We start from the raw sequence: 14,401 nt of genomic DNA, 5'->3' as shown, positions 1-14,401 counted from the left end.
TAGGCAAAGGTAATGGAACTAGAATAGCTAAAACAATTTTGAAAAATAAGAATGAAGTTAGAGAAATCTCATAACCAGATTTGAAGACTTCCTATAGAGTAACAATAATCTAGGCTATGTGATATTTGGTGAAGGAATAGACAAATAGATCAGTGGAATAGAATAGAGACCCTAGAAATAGACCTACACAAATATGACTTGTTTATGGCAAAAATACAAAAGTAATTCAGTGGAGGAAGGATGGTCTTTTCAACAAATGGTATCGGAACTCTTTGTCATTCACACACACACACACACACACACACACACACACACACACACACACACACCCCAAAGAAACTTAACCTTGACTTGATATTAAAATTAATCCAACTGGATCATACATGTAAATGTAAAATGTGAAACCATAAAGAAGTCATAAGAAAACATAGGACCACAGGGTCTCCTTATCCCAGTTGTTTTAGGGATAAAGAAGGAAGTATTTTCTTTCAAATAACCTTGTTGTCATGCTCAGGCTATCCAGAGAATGCAGCTTCCCACTTGGGGCTTGCCTTAGGGCAGGGCAGGGAAAATAAAAGTAGGAGAATGGTGCTTTCCCCCTTCTACATTCTGCATCTCACAAGGGGCCCCTTTCCCTAGTATTCTGGTTAGAAAGAGAGGGTCTTTCTTGGAACTTTTTCTGTCTACACTTGCTGTGCAATCCCTGGATTTGGACTGCCCAAAAGTCTGAACTGGGAGATATGGAATGGAAAAAGTCAGGAAATTCACTGCCATTTGGGTTGTTCTTCAGGATTTGGTTTCCCTTCCAAATGCCTGGTATTATCTAATCAATGCTTGTCAGAGTCCCAGGATGCTTGCATTGTGCATCCTGTACAAGGCTTTTTATTGTAATTTGTGAGAGCAATGGGATAGAATGTGCTTCATTCCATCTCAGTGGAGCTGAAACCAGGAATTCTGCTTAACTTTTTTTTTTTTAAACCAAAAAAAGTCCATTTTCTTTTGCTGGTGATTGGTTTGAAGTGGGAACGGTGCAGAGTTCTAGCTAACGAGACAGTAGGAAGCATCTGCTTGAAGCTTCTGGGAGGGAGATTTCTCCCTGATAAAGAGAGAGAGCCTTGGAGAAATTCCACTCTTCCTACCATTGGATACTGTTGTATAGGACATGATGCTTGGAACTGTGGCTGCCATCTTACATCCCGAAAGAAAAGTCAAAAAATTCTACAGAACTTAAATTGGAACTTGGACTTCACTGAGGGGCAAATTAGCCAAACAACCTACTTTTAGACTTCTGCTTATATGGGAATCACAAATTCCTAATGTGAAGCCACTATCAATGAGGTGCTTTTAAAAATGAGGTGCTTTAAAATGGCCCAAGGCATTCCAAATCATAAACTAGATTATTCCATTTTTCTAATTTAGAGATTCAGCCATCCACAAGAATAACCGTGATAGAATTAATGAATATCTCTCAATAATCTTATTATATTTTAAAAGTGTTTTTGAGCTGGTAGTTTGCTGATTAAGAGATTTGACAAATGGGAAAAGATTGATGTTGCGGTATTTTAGAATTATAAAGCTAAGAAAAATGAATATACAGCCTCAAAAGAAATGTGGATTGTGATGAAACTATTCTTGGTTCTTTTGTGGACCTTGAAATATTGTAATTCTGTTCTTCATGTTCCTTTATTCATTATTTGAAAATGTTAATAAGATATGTATTATGTGCTAGAAATTTGTTCTAGATACTTGGAGTTTTAAGATGAGCCGGAAGTGATTGTTACTTTTCCATGGCTTACAGTCCAGTAGGGGATAGACATATAAAAACATGCAGAGTGATACAGTGATACGTGGATACATATTATTTAGGAATATAACAGAAGGAAAGAGCTAGTTTTGAGGTATAGTTTTTCTATTCTATGACAATGTATTTATTTTTGTCATGCGTGAGTAGAATACTCATCTCTTTTGGTTCTAGATTATTGGATAGTGTGATGTGCTTTGGGCTTCCCAGGTGGCGCTAGAGGTAAAGAACTTGCCTGCCAATGCGGGTTAGACGTAAAAGACGTGGGCTTGATTCCTGGGTCAGGAACATCCCGTGGAGAAGCAAGTGGCCACCCACTCCAGCATTCCTGTCTGGAGGATCCCATGGACAGAGGAGCCTGGCAGGCTACAGTCCATGCATCTCACAGAATTGGACACAAATGAAACGACTTAGCATGCACACACACACACACAATATGCTTCATTTGCATCATGTGAGACTTTTAAAGGAATGTTTTTTTTTCTTGTATATTTCTTGTAATTTGGCCCCCATTTTGTTTACTTTCTTGCAGAAGGCTAACTCAAAGCCTGCCAGCACCAAAATCAAATTCTTTTAAATGTGGCTCCCATTAGCATATTTTCAACCATTTACAATTTATCTGCTTTGCATACCCTGAAAACTGCACCCAACATCTGCTAGCCATAGATAAAGCAAACCACCACAGCTCTAAAAGACCCCAAATTACTGCTGCCCTTTGGGGCTCTCCGACCCAGAAATCCCCACTCTCTGCTGAGACATCACATCACCATGTATCTGCCCACATGGAGTCCCCTCTCCCTTGGGATTTCCCATGCTCCCTTCCCCTTCTGGGAAGTGACACCACCACCGCCCCCCCAACACACACACACACACACACACACACACACACACACACACACACAGTTTTTGGAAGGTTTCCTGCTCAGAGACACTCTCCCTCTCCTGCCTGCCCAAGCACCACCCAATAAAGCTTGTTCTATGCAAGACTGCCAGCTTGTGGCCCTGTCTTTGCCTTATCAGCCCTGAAACCCTCAAACTCATCACATTTATCCACTGTTAGCTTTGCTTTAGTGTTCATTTTTGAAAGTGTTTTCTTTGGAGTCCTTGTATGTCTGCTAGGTGAATTCTCTCCACTTCCTTCAGTGTCTGTCCAGATCTTTCCTTCTCTGTTGTCCTTCCATGACCTTCCATCTGACATTGCAACCTTGCCTCCAATCTCATCTCATCTGTAAATAGCATTTTTCTCACTGGAAGCTTTTAGGTTCTTCTCTTTATCTGTGGAGTTCTGAAATACATTTTTTTTTTCATGCAGAAGAATATGTTTAGTCACTCAGTTGTGTCCATGGACTGTAGCCCATCAGGCTCCTCTGTCCATGGGGATTCTGCAGGCAAGAATACTGGGGTGGGTAGCCATGCCCTCCTCCAGGGGATCTTCCCAACCTAGGGAGTGAACCCAGGTCTCCTGCATTGCTGGCGGATTCTTTACCATCTGAGCCACCAGGGAAGCAGAAGAATGTCAAATAGTTTATTCAGATATTCCACTCTTGAGGTAACAGAACATAGATTTCTGCTCCTTAAATTTGGGTGACTCCTTACAAAGAGGACAGTAGAAAGGGGGAAAACAGAATGACGTAAATTTACAGTGGAGAAACTTGACAAACATCACTCAGCTAGGTGATCAGTTACAAGTGATATTGCTTATGTACCCTTGATATGAGGACTTCCCTGTAGCTCAAATGGTAAAGAATCTACATGCAGTGCAGAAGACCAGGGTTCAATCCCTGGGTTGGGAAGATCCTCTAGAGAAGGGAATGGCAATCCACTCTAGTAATCTTGCCTGGAGAATCCCATGGACAGAGAAGCCTGGCAGGCTACAGTCCACGGGGTTGCAAAGAGTTGGACACGACTGAGTAAATAACACACACACACCCTCCCTTCATATGGGGTTTCCGGGATGTCTCAGTGGTAAAGAACCTGTCTGCCAATGCAGGAGATGTGGGTTCAATCCCTGGGTCAGGAAGATCCTCTGGAGAAGGAAATGGCAACCCATTCCAGTATTCTTGCCTGCGAAATCCCATGCACAGAAGAACCTGGCAGGCTACAGTCCATGGGGTTGCAAAAGAGTTGGACACGACTAAGCAACTGAGCATGAATGCACACACCCTTGATGTGCTGTGATGAAACAGCACTTTACTTCCTCCCCAATCCCATGAGCCTAGTCTAACATAAGAAAAACATTAGACAAATACCAACTGAGGGACATTTTTGACCTGTACATCTTTCATAGATGGAAGTCTTGTTCTTTCTCTCTGTCTGGTACTGAGTAAGCATTTCATTCTGATTTGGGTCTTTTTTCAATTCTGGAAGTTCTTCTATATGCATAGACCCACAACAATATAATACACACACATACATACATACACACATATATATGTATGGCATTCTGCATTTGTGTAAATATAATATATACCCCCACATGTGTGCCTACGAACTTTTGTATGGTGACCATTAAACAATGCCGGGGTTGGAGTTGTTCATCGACCCTACATGCAATTGAAAATCTGTATATGACTTTACAATTGGCTTGTGTATCTGAGGTCAAAATCTACAGATTCAACCAACCATGAATGATGCACTTTGATACTAATTTATTGGGAAAAGTAAGTAAGTGGGTCATTGCATAAGTGGACCAACGCAGTTCAAACCTCTGTTGTTCAGGGTCAATGGTATTTATTTCCTCCTTGCTATTAGAAACCTTGTTCTCCATGCAACTTACAGCTTATCTCATATTTTCCACCTCTTTTTGGTTGTGTTCATTTTTTTACTGCTTTATGGGAGATTTCTTTAGTTCAACATGATTTCAATCTCTCTATTTTGCTATTTTGCCTATCAAGTTTTGAAATATGATTTTTTTAAAAATTGTTTTTTGGCCAAGCCATTGGACATGTGGGATCTTAGTTCCCTGACGAGGGATTGAACCCGTGCTCCCTGCAGTGGAAGAATAGAGTCTTAACCACTAGACCACCAGGGAAGTCCCCAAAATATGATATTTTTAATTTTGAGAATCTCCATTTGTTATATTTTTATAGAAGCTTTTTCTCATTTCTCTGAGGATATTAACTATCCTTATCCTATAACTTTCTTTTCCTTTGTGTTTTAGGCAACTTACTGAGTTTGTCTCCTCTCTCATGGGTGTTGATTTTCCTCTAACATTCATTGATTCTTGTCTGGTGGCTCCTATTTTTATTTGAGACTCTCTTTTCTTTGCCTATTGGTGGTTCTGAATACAAACCTGTACTCAGATGGTTTAGGGGGTATTGATCGGGGTGTGTGGCCAGTAAATTGTATGATGCTGTCTTCTTTTTACATGTGTGCTTTTGAAATTGTTCATTTTATTATCTCATCACTCCTTTTCTTTCCCTGGAAAGTGAAACCAAAAAGCAAAAAAAGAAAAAAAAAGAAAGAAAAACTAAGACAATGTCATTATATTTTTAATCATCTCAAAGTAGTAGTATTAGTCACTCAGTTGTGTCTGACTCTTTGCAACCCCGTGGACTGTAGCCCACCAGGCTCCACTGTCAATGGGATTCTCCAGGCAAGAGTACTGGAGTGGGTTTCTCCAGGGAATCTCCCTGACCCAGGGATCAAACCAAGGTCTCTTGCATTGTAGGCAGATTCTTTACTGTCTGAACTACAGGGAAGTTCCTGAGAGGAGTTGAACTAAAAGGATTCAATGTAGAACTTCGGGATTGTTTTACGAATGAAGAGAGGGGATTTGTGCTACATTGCTCAAGTTGATGCACTTGCAACTCAAAAGTACACAGGAAAAATGTACTTTCTTGGAGGGTAAATACATTATTCATACTGGGAGGTCATGTAGTCCAGCATCTCATTTTTAAACTCCGTAGGTCTCATTAATGTCAATGATGTTAGGATGCTCTGTTCTAAGCACATGGCAAAATCCAGTCCAGTTATTCCTATAGCAAACATAGTTGCTGACATACTTCTGCCTTCGGTTGCTAAATGAAAAATAATGGAATGATAGAGTCAGGGAAAGAAAACAATATATGGTAGATATGGCCAGCAGTTTTAAAATGATTCTTTTTTCTTTTTGCCTAATTAAGCTTCTCCTTTTCATTATTTTACTCAGGGCCACAGCCTTTAGCATGTAAATTTCAGAATGAAGCCGCAGTGGTCTCCTTTACTGGGTATTCAGGTGGGGATTGCAGGTTACAGTGGGGGTGAGGCAGTGCTGTCTGACGGGTCAGACCTGGAGTCCTGAGGGCCAAGCCTCCTCCTTCAGAGTGGTCCTCACTGCTCTTACTCAGGGACCAAAGCCAGAGATGACTACTTCCTTTCAATTTTTTTCTTCTCTGTTTATGTGGAAGCTCAGCATTACTTTAGTCTTTGCTTTTTTATTTTCAGCCCCAGAGCTTCTACTCAGCCTGCGGTTCTCAACCTTGTTTGCATATTGGAGTCTGTTGCCTTGCCTTAGAAAAAAGTAATGTCTAAAGCCTTTGTCCTGCTCCCAGAGATCCTGATTTATTTTGTTCTGGAAGCAACCTGAGGATTGGGATTTTTTTAAAGCAACCTGGGCTCTTTCTCATTTACAGCTATGATTGCTGACCACAGTGCTAGGAAGTGGCCTCCAGCGGATCTTTCACAGAAGTTTGGAAAAAGTTCTTGGGGTTTATCTTAGGGCAGAAACAATGTTCATCTGCTGCTCAATGAGAAGGGGATAGGAAGGAGGCTGCCTACACAGCATTTTATTTATTTTATTTTAATTTTTTTCCCCTATGCTTATGTAACAAATCCTTTTTACTTATCTATCTTATTTAAAAAATTTTTTGGCCACACCACGAGGCACACGGAAGTTTATTAATAGTTCCCTGACCAGAGCCCGACCCTGTGGCCCCTGCACTGGAAGCTTGGATTCCCTACTACAGGACCCCCAGGGAAGTCCCTGCCTATACAGCATTTTAGTCCTTTAGTTAAACATCTTATTATTTGTCCCACAGCCCTTCCTTGTTTTGTGTGTGTTGACTTCAACTTAACTTGCAGTATTTAGAATTGCTTTTATGTCCATGCAAAGATGGGCTCGATAAAGGACAGAAATGGTCTGGACCTAACAGAAGCAGAAGATATTAAGAAGAGGTGGCAAGAATACATGGAAGAACTGTACAAAAAAGATCTTCATGACCCAGATAATCATGATGGTGTGATCACTAATCTAGAGCCAGACATCCTGGAATGTGAAGTCAAGTGGGCCTTGGAAAGCATCACTACGAACAAAGCTAGTGGAGGTGATGGAATTCCAGTTGAGCTGTTTCAAATCCTGAAAGATGATGCTGTGAAAGTGCTGCACTCAATATGCCAGCAAATTTGGAAAAACTCCGCAGTGGCCACAGGACTAGAAAAGGTCAGTTTTCATTCCAATCCCAAAGAAAGGCAATGCCAAAGAATGCTCAAACTACTGCACAATTGCACCCATTTCACATGCTAGTAATGCTCAAAATTCTCCAAGCCAGGCTTCAACAGTACATGAACCGTGAACTCCCTGATGTTCAAGCTGGTTTTAGAAAAGGCAGAGGAACCAGGGATCAAATTGCCAACATCTGCTGGATCATTGAAAAAGCAAGAGAGTTCCAGAAAAACATCTATTTCTGCTTTGTTGACTATGCCAAAGCCTTTGACTATGTGGATCACAATAAACTGTGGAAAATTCTGAAAGAGATGGGAATACCAGACCACCTGACCTGCCTCTTGAGAAATCTGTATGCAGGTCAGGAAGCAGCAGTTAGAACTGGACATGGAACAACAGACTGGTTCCAAACAGGAAAAGGAGTATGTCAAGGCTGTATATTGTCACCCTGCTTATTTAACTTCTACGCAGAGTACATCATGAGAAACGCTGGGCTGAAAGAAACACAAGCTGGAATCAAGATTGCCGGGAGGAATATCAATCACCTCAGATATGCAGATGACACCACCCTTATGGCAGAAAGTGAAGAGGAGCTAAAAAGCCTCTTGATGAAAGTGAAAGTGGAGAGTGAAGAAGTTGGCCTAAAGCTCAACATTCAGAAAACGAAGATCATGGCATCCAGTTCCATCACTTCATGGGAAATAGATGGGGAAACAGTGGAAACAGTGTCAGACTTTATTTTTGGGGGCTTCAAAATCACTGCAGATGGTGACTGCAGCCATGAAATTAAAAGACGCTTACTCCTTGGAAGAAAAGTTATGACCAACCTAGATAGCATGTTCAAAAGCAGAGACATTAGTTTGCCGACTAAGGTCCATCTAGTGAAGGCTATGGCTTTTCCACTGGTCATGTACGGATGTGAGAGTTGGACTGTGAAGAAGGCTGAGCACCAAAGAATTGATGCTTTTGAACTGTGGTGTCGGAGAAGACTCTTGAGAGTCCCTTGGACTGCAAGGAGATCCAACCAATCCATTCTGAAGGAAATCAGCCCTGGGATTTCTTTGGAAGGAATGATGCTAAAGCTGAAACTCCAGTACTTTGGCCACCTGATGTGAAGAGTTGACTCATTGAAAAAGACTCTGATGCTGGGAGGGATTGGGGGCAGGAGGAGAAGGGGACGACAGAGGATGAGATGGCTGGATGGCATCAGGGACTCGATGGACGTGAGTCTGAGTGAACTCCGGGAGTTGGTGATGGACAGGGAGGCCTGGCGTGCTACAATTCATGGGGTCGTGAAGAATCAGACACGACTGAGTGACTGAACTGAACTGATGTCCATGAAAGTGAAAGTATTAGTTGCTAAGTGTTGTCTGACTTTCTGTGATCCCATGGGCTGTAGCCCGCCAGGCTCCTCTGCCCATGGGATTATCCCAGTAAGAATACTCGAGTGGGTTGCCATTCCCTACTCCAGGGGATCTTTCTGACCCAGGGATGGAACCCAGGTCTCCTGCATTGCAGGCAGATTCTTTACCATCTGAGCCACCAGGGAAGCCCATAGTTGTTTTTTCCTTCATTGTTTTGGACTAAAGTTTCTTTTTCCATCGTTTCTCTATCACTCTGCTATCACTGATGCTTCATTTGCCAAGATGACTCAAAATTTCTAGTCCACTGATTAACAATAATGACTTGTTTTTCAGCACTGCTGTAAATTTATTTTTAATTATTTATTCTTTCACGTGATTTCAATGGATTTGAAGTGAAATGGATAGACACATCTGTGCTCCTTCTATTGAATTTGTTCCATCTCCCAGTTTCATTCTCCATTTGTCTTTCCCCCTTAATAGATCTATAAAATGTGGAAAGAGATGTTTTACAGTCTCTCACAGCAATTCTATTTTTGTTTTATATAATTTGACGCTTTTATATGAAGCATAAATGTTCAGGGCTGTTACAAATTTTATGTAGATTTTGCCTTTTATGAATATAAAATGACCCTCTTTGCCATGGAAACATTTTCGCCTTCTATTAAATTTTGTTTGAAATAAAAGGGGCCACACTTTCTCTCCTTTTAATTTTGCTTATCTGATAGAGCGTCGCTTATTGGTAAAAAAAAAAAAATTTTGTCAATTTAATATGTTTCTTTAAGTTTAAACAGCAAATGAAGAGATGTTCAAAACCTTCTTTTCTAATGGGGAGTTGAAATAACTTAAATGGATATCATAACTTGTACACTTGGCCCCCACCTCTGTCATCAAGTTTTATATTTTTTTGCTTTCTTCTTTTTCTCTGGATTTATGTCTTCTATTCTTTATAGTATGCTTCGTTTGCTTTTTCCTTTTCCATTGTTCTGAAAGATAAACATCCCTATATATATATATTGGCCTTTAGAACATATCTAATCTATTATTAATCATTTTCTGTTTTGGTGAGAGTTCTTTTATACATAAATTGAAACTGACTCTAGTTAAATCAGGCACAAAAGGAATTTTTGGGGGGAAGGATGAGGAACTGTTTCCCGAGTTGCTGGGAAGGAGGGCAGGTACACTGGGAGAAGCCATTGGTACCCTGTCACAGGGCAGGCTACTGCCCAGGATAAGCTCTCTGGATGTCTCAGCTGCCACCCTGGTCTCTGGGTCCCCTGAACGTGCTGCCAGACACTTCTGTGCTGGCCTGGGTTCCAGACGCCACAGCTGCCGCCGCCAGATGATTTCTGTAAGGTTTTCTCTGCTTCAGGGCATCATTTGCTGCATATGAATGTCCCAAACACATTCACTTCTCCTGACTCTGTAATCCACTAGGTAGGGTTGAATTCAGCCATCCTGTTGAATTGCCATCTGGGTGAATAGATTTGAAAGGGTGTTGAAGTCACTGGTAACTGACACTATTTATAAAAGAAATACATATTTATTTTTTTAAAAGCGAATAAGGATACTCTTTCTCCATAAGGACAGAGGAGGCTATCGTGGGACACCTTCCTTCCCTGACACATTCAGTGATCACTTTTAAGTGAATGATTGTTGCTGTTCAGTCACTGTAGCCCAGCAGGTTCCTCTGTCCTCCACTATCTCCTGGAGTTTGTTCAGATTCATGTCCATTCAGCCAGTGATGCTAGTGAATGACTTTCTGAATGCTGTTCAGTCATGTCTGACTCTTTGCAACTCCATGGACTGCAGCATGCCAGGCTTCCCATGAGCGCATAATGGGTTAAGCTCAAGTCTCCAGCCTATCCCGGAGCTAAAAGATGCCTGAGCTGGCAGGCCTGTGGTCTTTCCTCCTTCTGCAGGGAGGCGTGCGTGGTCCTGCTCACATCTCTCGCTACATCCCAGATCTCTGCCTGATATCAGCCCTTCTCTGGTTTCGTCATAATCCCTCCTCAGTGTATGTGTGTGTGTGTTTCTTTTAATCTTTTGAACAAACCGTGTGGCAAGTAGGATCTTAGTTCTCTGACCAGGAATTTAACCTGTGCCTTCTGCATTGGAAGCATGGAGTCTTAACCACTGGACTGCCAGGGAGGTCTCCTCAGTGTTTTATAAGTGATGGCTCAAGGTAATTACTACTCATAAATGCTACATACCATACAGGGATAAAGAGAAAAGGGAAGAAAAGGGAAGTTGGTTAAAATATATTCATAGCAAGGAAGTGTGGCTACAGGTTATAGTTGTTATTTCTTCAGTTGTTCAGATGGCTGTAGATCAGCACCATCCAATAGAAGTTTCTGTAACAGTGGAAATGTCCTTTACCAGCCCTGCTCAGTACAGAAGCTGCTAGCCACATGTGGTCAGGGAGTACTTGAAATCAGGCTAGTGAAGGGGAGCACCCAGTATTTTAATGGCATTTAATTCTAACCAATTTATTGTTCAGTCGCTCAGTTGTGTCTGACTCTTTGTGACCCCATGGACTGCAACACACCAGGCTTCCCTGTCCTTCACCATTTCCCTGAGTTTGCTCAAATCTCCCTGAGTTTGCTGTAAATATAATATATTTAGATTTAAATAACCACATATGGTTGATGCCTGCAATATTGTACACAACTGTAACTCAAATGATACTGCCCCCTTTGCCATCAGCTGTACTTCAGTGAATTGGGCCCTTTCTCACTCCAATTCTTTGCCCAATTTCAAGATAACCCTGAAACCTGGCTAATCTTATCTGTTTAAGGCTTCAGTTTTAAATTGTGGTGCTGGAAATGCAGTTCTTGAACTGAAAGGAGATTAAACCAGTCAATCCTAAAGGAAATCAATCCTGAATATTCATTGGAAGGACTGATGCTGAAGTTGAAGCTCTAATACTTAGGCCACCTGATGTGAAGAGCTGACTCACTGAAAAAGACCCTGATGCTGGGAAAGATTGAGGGCAAGAGGAGAAGGGGGCAACAGAGGATGAGATGGATAGATAGCATTGCCAACTCAATGGACATGAATTTGAGCAAACTCTGGGAGAGAGTGAAGGACAGGGAAGCCTGGCATGCTGCAGTCCATGAAGTTGCAAAGAGTCAGACATGACTGAACAACATTCAGAAAATCATTCATTAGCATCACTGACTGAATGGGCATGAATCTGAACAAACTCCAGGAGATAGTGGAGGACAGAGGAACCTGGCAGGCTACAGCGGCCAAACAGCAACAATCATTCGCTTAAAAGTGATCACTGAATGTGTCAGGGAAGGAAGGTGTCCCACGATAGCCTCCTCTGTCCTTATGGAGAAAGAGCATCCTTATTTGCTTTTTAAAAATAAATATTTCTTCTGTAAATAAATAGTGTCAGTTACCAGTGACTTCAATATCTTCTTTATCTGTTCACCCAGTGGTGCGGGAAGCACCAATAGCCTGATGGCAATTCAACAGGATGGTTATCTATTTCCTTGCAAACAAAACTTCAACCCTACCTAGTGGATAACAGAGTTAGGAGATGTGAATGTGTGAAATTTTTCTAAGCATATTATCAGATGTAATTCTTAGAGGTATCATACCGCCTTCCACCCATTAGGAAGAAATAGAAAATTCCTGGTATTCTTAAAGCCTTCAGTCTAACCTGACAAAGTATTGTCTCTCAGCTGGAGTGACTCAGGCTTCCACAGTGGCTCAGGACAATGTTCTGTAAGTCCAGCTGCTTTCAGAGGATGTGATTCATGATAGAACCAGTGGTGGTCTTATTGCTTCCCCCCCTTCACTCTAAAGTGTGTTCCTTGGTCAGAAACAATGTCATTTGGGACATGATGCCTGCATATAGAGCATTCAGCAATGATGGTATTTGTAGAAGTATGGTAAGAGAAGAAAACAAATCCAAGTAATAAGTGATGTCAAACTGATACCTTTACCAGGAAGGACAGTTTCTACTATAATCAGCCTTCTACTAGGCAGCTTTCATTCAATAAGGAACTCCTAGGAAGCACATCAGTGTAAAGGTCAGATTACCTCCTGGTCAAGCCCTGACCTTCATATTTTCATCTAGAATTTTGATGTTTTTGGGGGAGGGGAGAGGACTGTTTTTGCTGTGTCTCAAGACCTAATCTCTGTGCTCTGAGTTTCACAACAGAGCTCTGTTTTGCTCTTCAGAGGCTTGCCAATTATGTTTCTGTCTCCTTCTGCATACTGCTTCAGTATTGGGGTATGTTTTGGGGTAAAAAACACTGCCATGCACTTGAAACTTTCCAATTCTCCATCAAAATCTCTTCAGTTTTTTTTCTTTCCCTGAAGCAGCCCCCTTCTGGCTGTGGCTCTGGGCTTTGCCTAAATTTCAGCTTCTTGCCAATATTCAAATGCATCCATACACTCAAGTAAAGCAACTGCAGAAGCCAGCTCACCTCTCTGTCTCTTCCCTTCTGAAGTATTAGTTCATTTACTTCTTGTTGCCTCAGCAACTCTCTTCTGCTTTTGAAAAGATAATTTTGTATTCCATCTGGCTTTTCTAATTCTAGGTTGGAGCACTGGTCTTTGGACAACCATTGGAAGTGAAAGTCTTTTTGCACAGTACATATTTTAGAATAGCTTTCTGTTTATTCATGCATGAGTTGCAATGTAGCTGCTTTCAGAATTTAGAGAACATAATATTTTCCTTGAAACTATAAATGAAATATAATTTCTTTGCCTTCTTGACATTTCGAGTTTGATGAGAGTCTGATTTTTATTCTTTTTGTGGGTAAACCCATTTTAAAAATGTCTGCTGTTTAAAAGTTTATTACTTATCTGTCTTAATGAAAATAATATATGTTTTTTTCCAGGGCATCTCTTTATGTGGGTCTCTTTCCAGTGATTTGAACATTGTGTGGTAAGCCCTTTTCATGAGGCTCCCTGGTTAGTTTTGAGAGTAATCTTTCAATTCTGCTTTGGATATTTGCTTTTTCTTTAGTTGTTATGGTATCTTCCTAAAAACTGCGGCAACTCATACATTAAATCTCTATTTCCTTTGCTGTTTTTTAAAAATATTTATTTATTTGGCTCTGCCATTCTTCATTTCTGCATGTGGGATACTTAGTTGCTGTATGTGAGATCTAGGTCCCTGACCAGGGATTGAACCTGGGTCCCCTGCTTTGGGAATGCAGAGTCTTAACCACTGGACCATCAGGGAAGTCCATTTATTTCCTTTATTCTTATCTACTAATGTTTTCATCAACTTTTTTTGATCACTTTGGATCTTCGTACTATATTCTGAAAATTTTATCAAATTATTTTGTATCTGTTTGATTAGATTTTCCAAGTTTAATCTTATGCTTCATTGAGTCAATTTACATTTAAGTCCTAATATTGTGATTTGGGGCTTCTCCGGTGGCTCAATAGTAAAGAACCCACCTACAAATGCAGAAGACAGGGTTCGATCCCTGGATCGGGAAGAACTGGAGGGGGAAATGGCAATCCACTCCAGTAATTTTGCCTGGGAAATTCCATGGACCGAGGAGCCTGGTGGGCTACAGTCCACGGGGTTGCAAAGAGTCGAACATGACTTAGTGACTAAGCGCTCACTCATACATTGTGATTTTTATCTCTCTTAAAATTTTCCTAATTTGTGTCTCTTTCTCTATTTCCTGCTCATATTCATCTTTTACCCTCAGTTTTCCCCTTATTTTGACTTATATTCTAATAAGTATGACAAAATTAAATATTTTTTTCTCTTTTCTTGCCTGGTTACTCTTTTTAGGGCTTCCCTTGTGGGCTCAGATGGTAAAGAATCCGCTTGCAATG

The 14,401-nt window shown here is 41.0% G+C and overlaps 1 non-coding gene across 1 annotated transcript; it reads right to left on the bottom strand.

The window, feature by feature from the left end:
* Nucleotides 1-13,717: 13,717 nt before the first annotated feature.
* TRNAG-CCC (transfer RNA glycine (anticodon CCC)) lies at nt 13,718-13,790 on the bottom strand. The gene has a single exon. It is a non-coding gene; the product is annotated as a tRNA-Gly (tRNA).
* Between the last annotated feature and the right edge of the window lie 611 nt (nt 13,791-14,401).

Source organism: Capricornis sumatraensis, chromosome 4 (genome assembly GCF_032405125.1).
Source record: "Capricornis sumatraensis isolate serow.1 chromosome 4, serow.2, whole genome shotgun sequence".
Classification (NCBI taxonomy): domain Eukaryota; kingdom Metazoa; phylum Chordata; class Mammalia; order Artiodactyla; family Bovidae; genus Capricornis; species Capricornis sumatraensis.
Note: the sequence above shows the minus strand (reverse complement) of the source record. Positions and strands in the feature narration are given on the sequence as shown.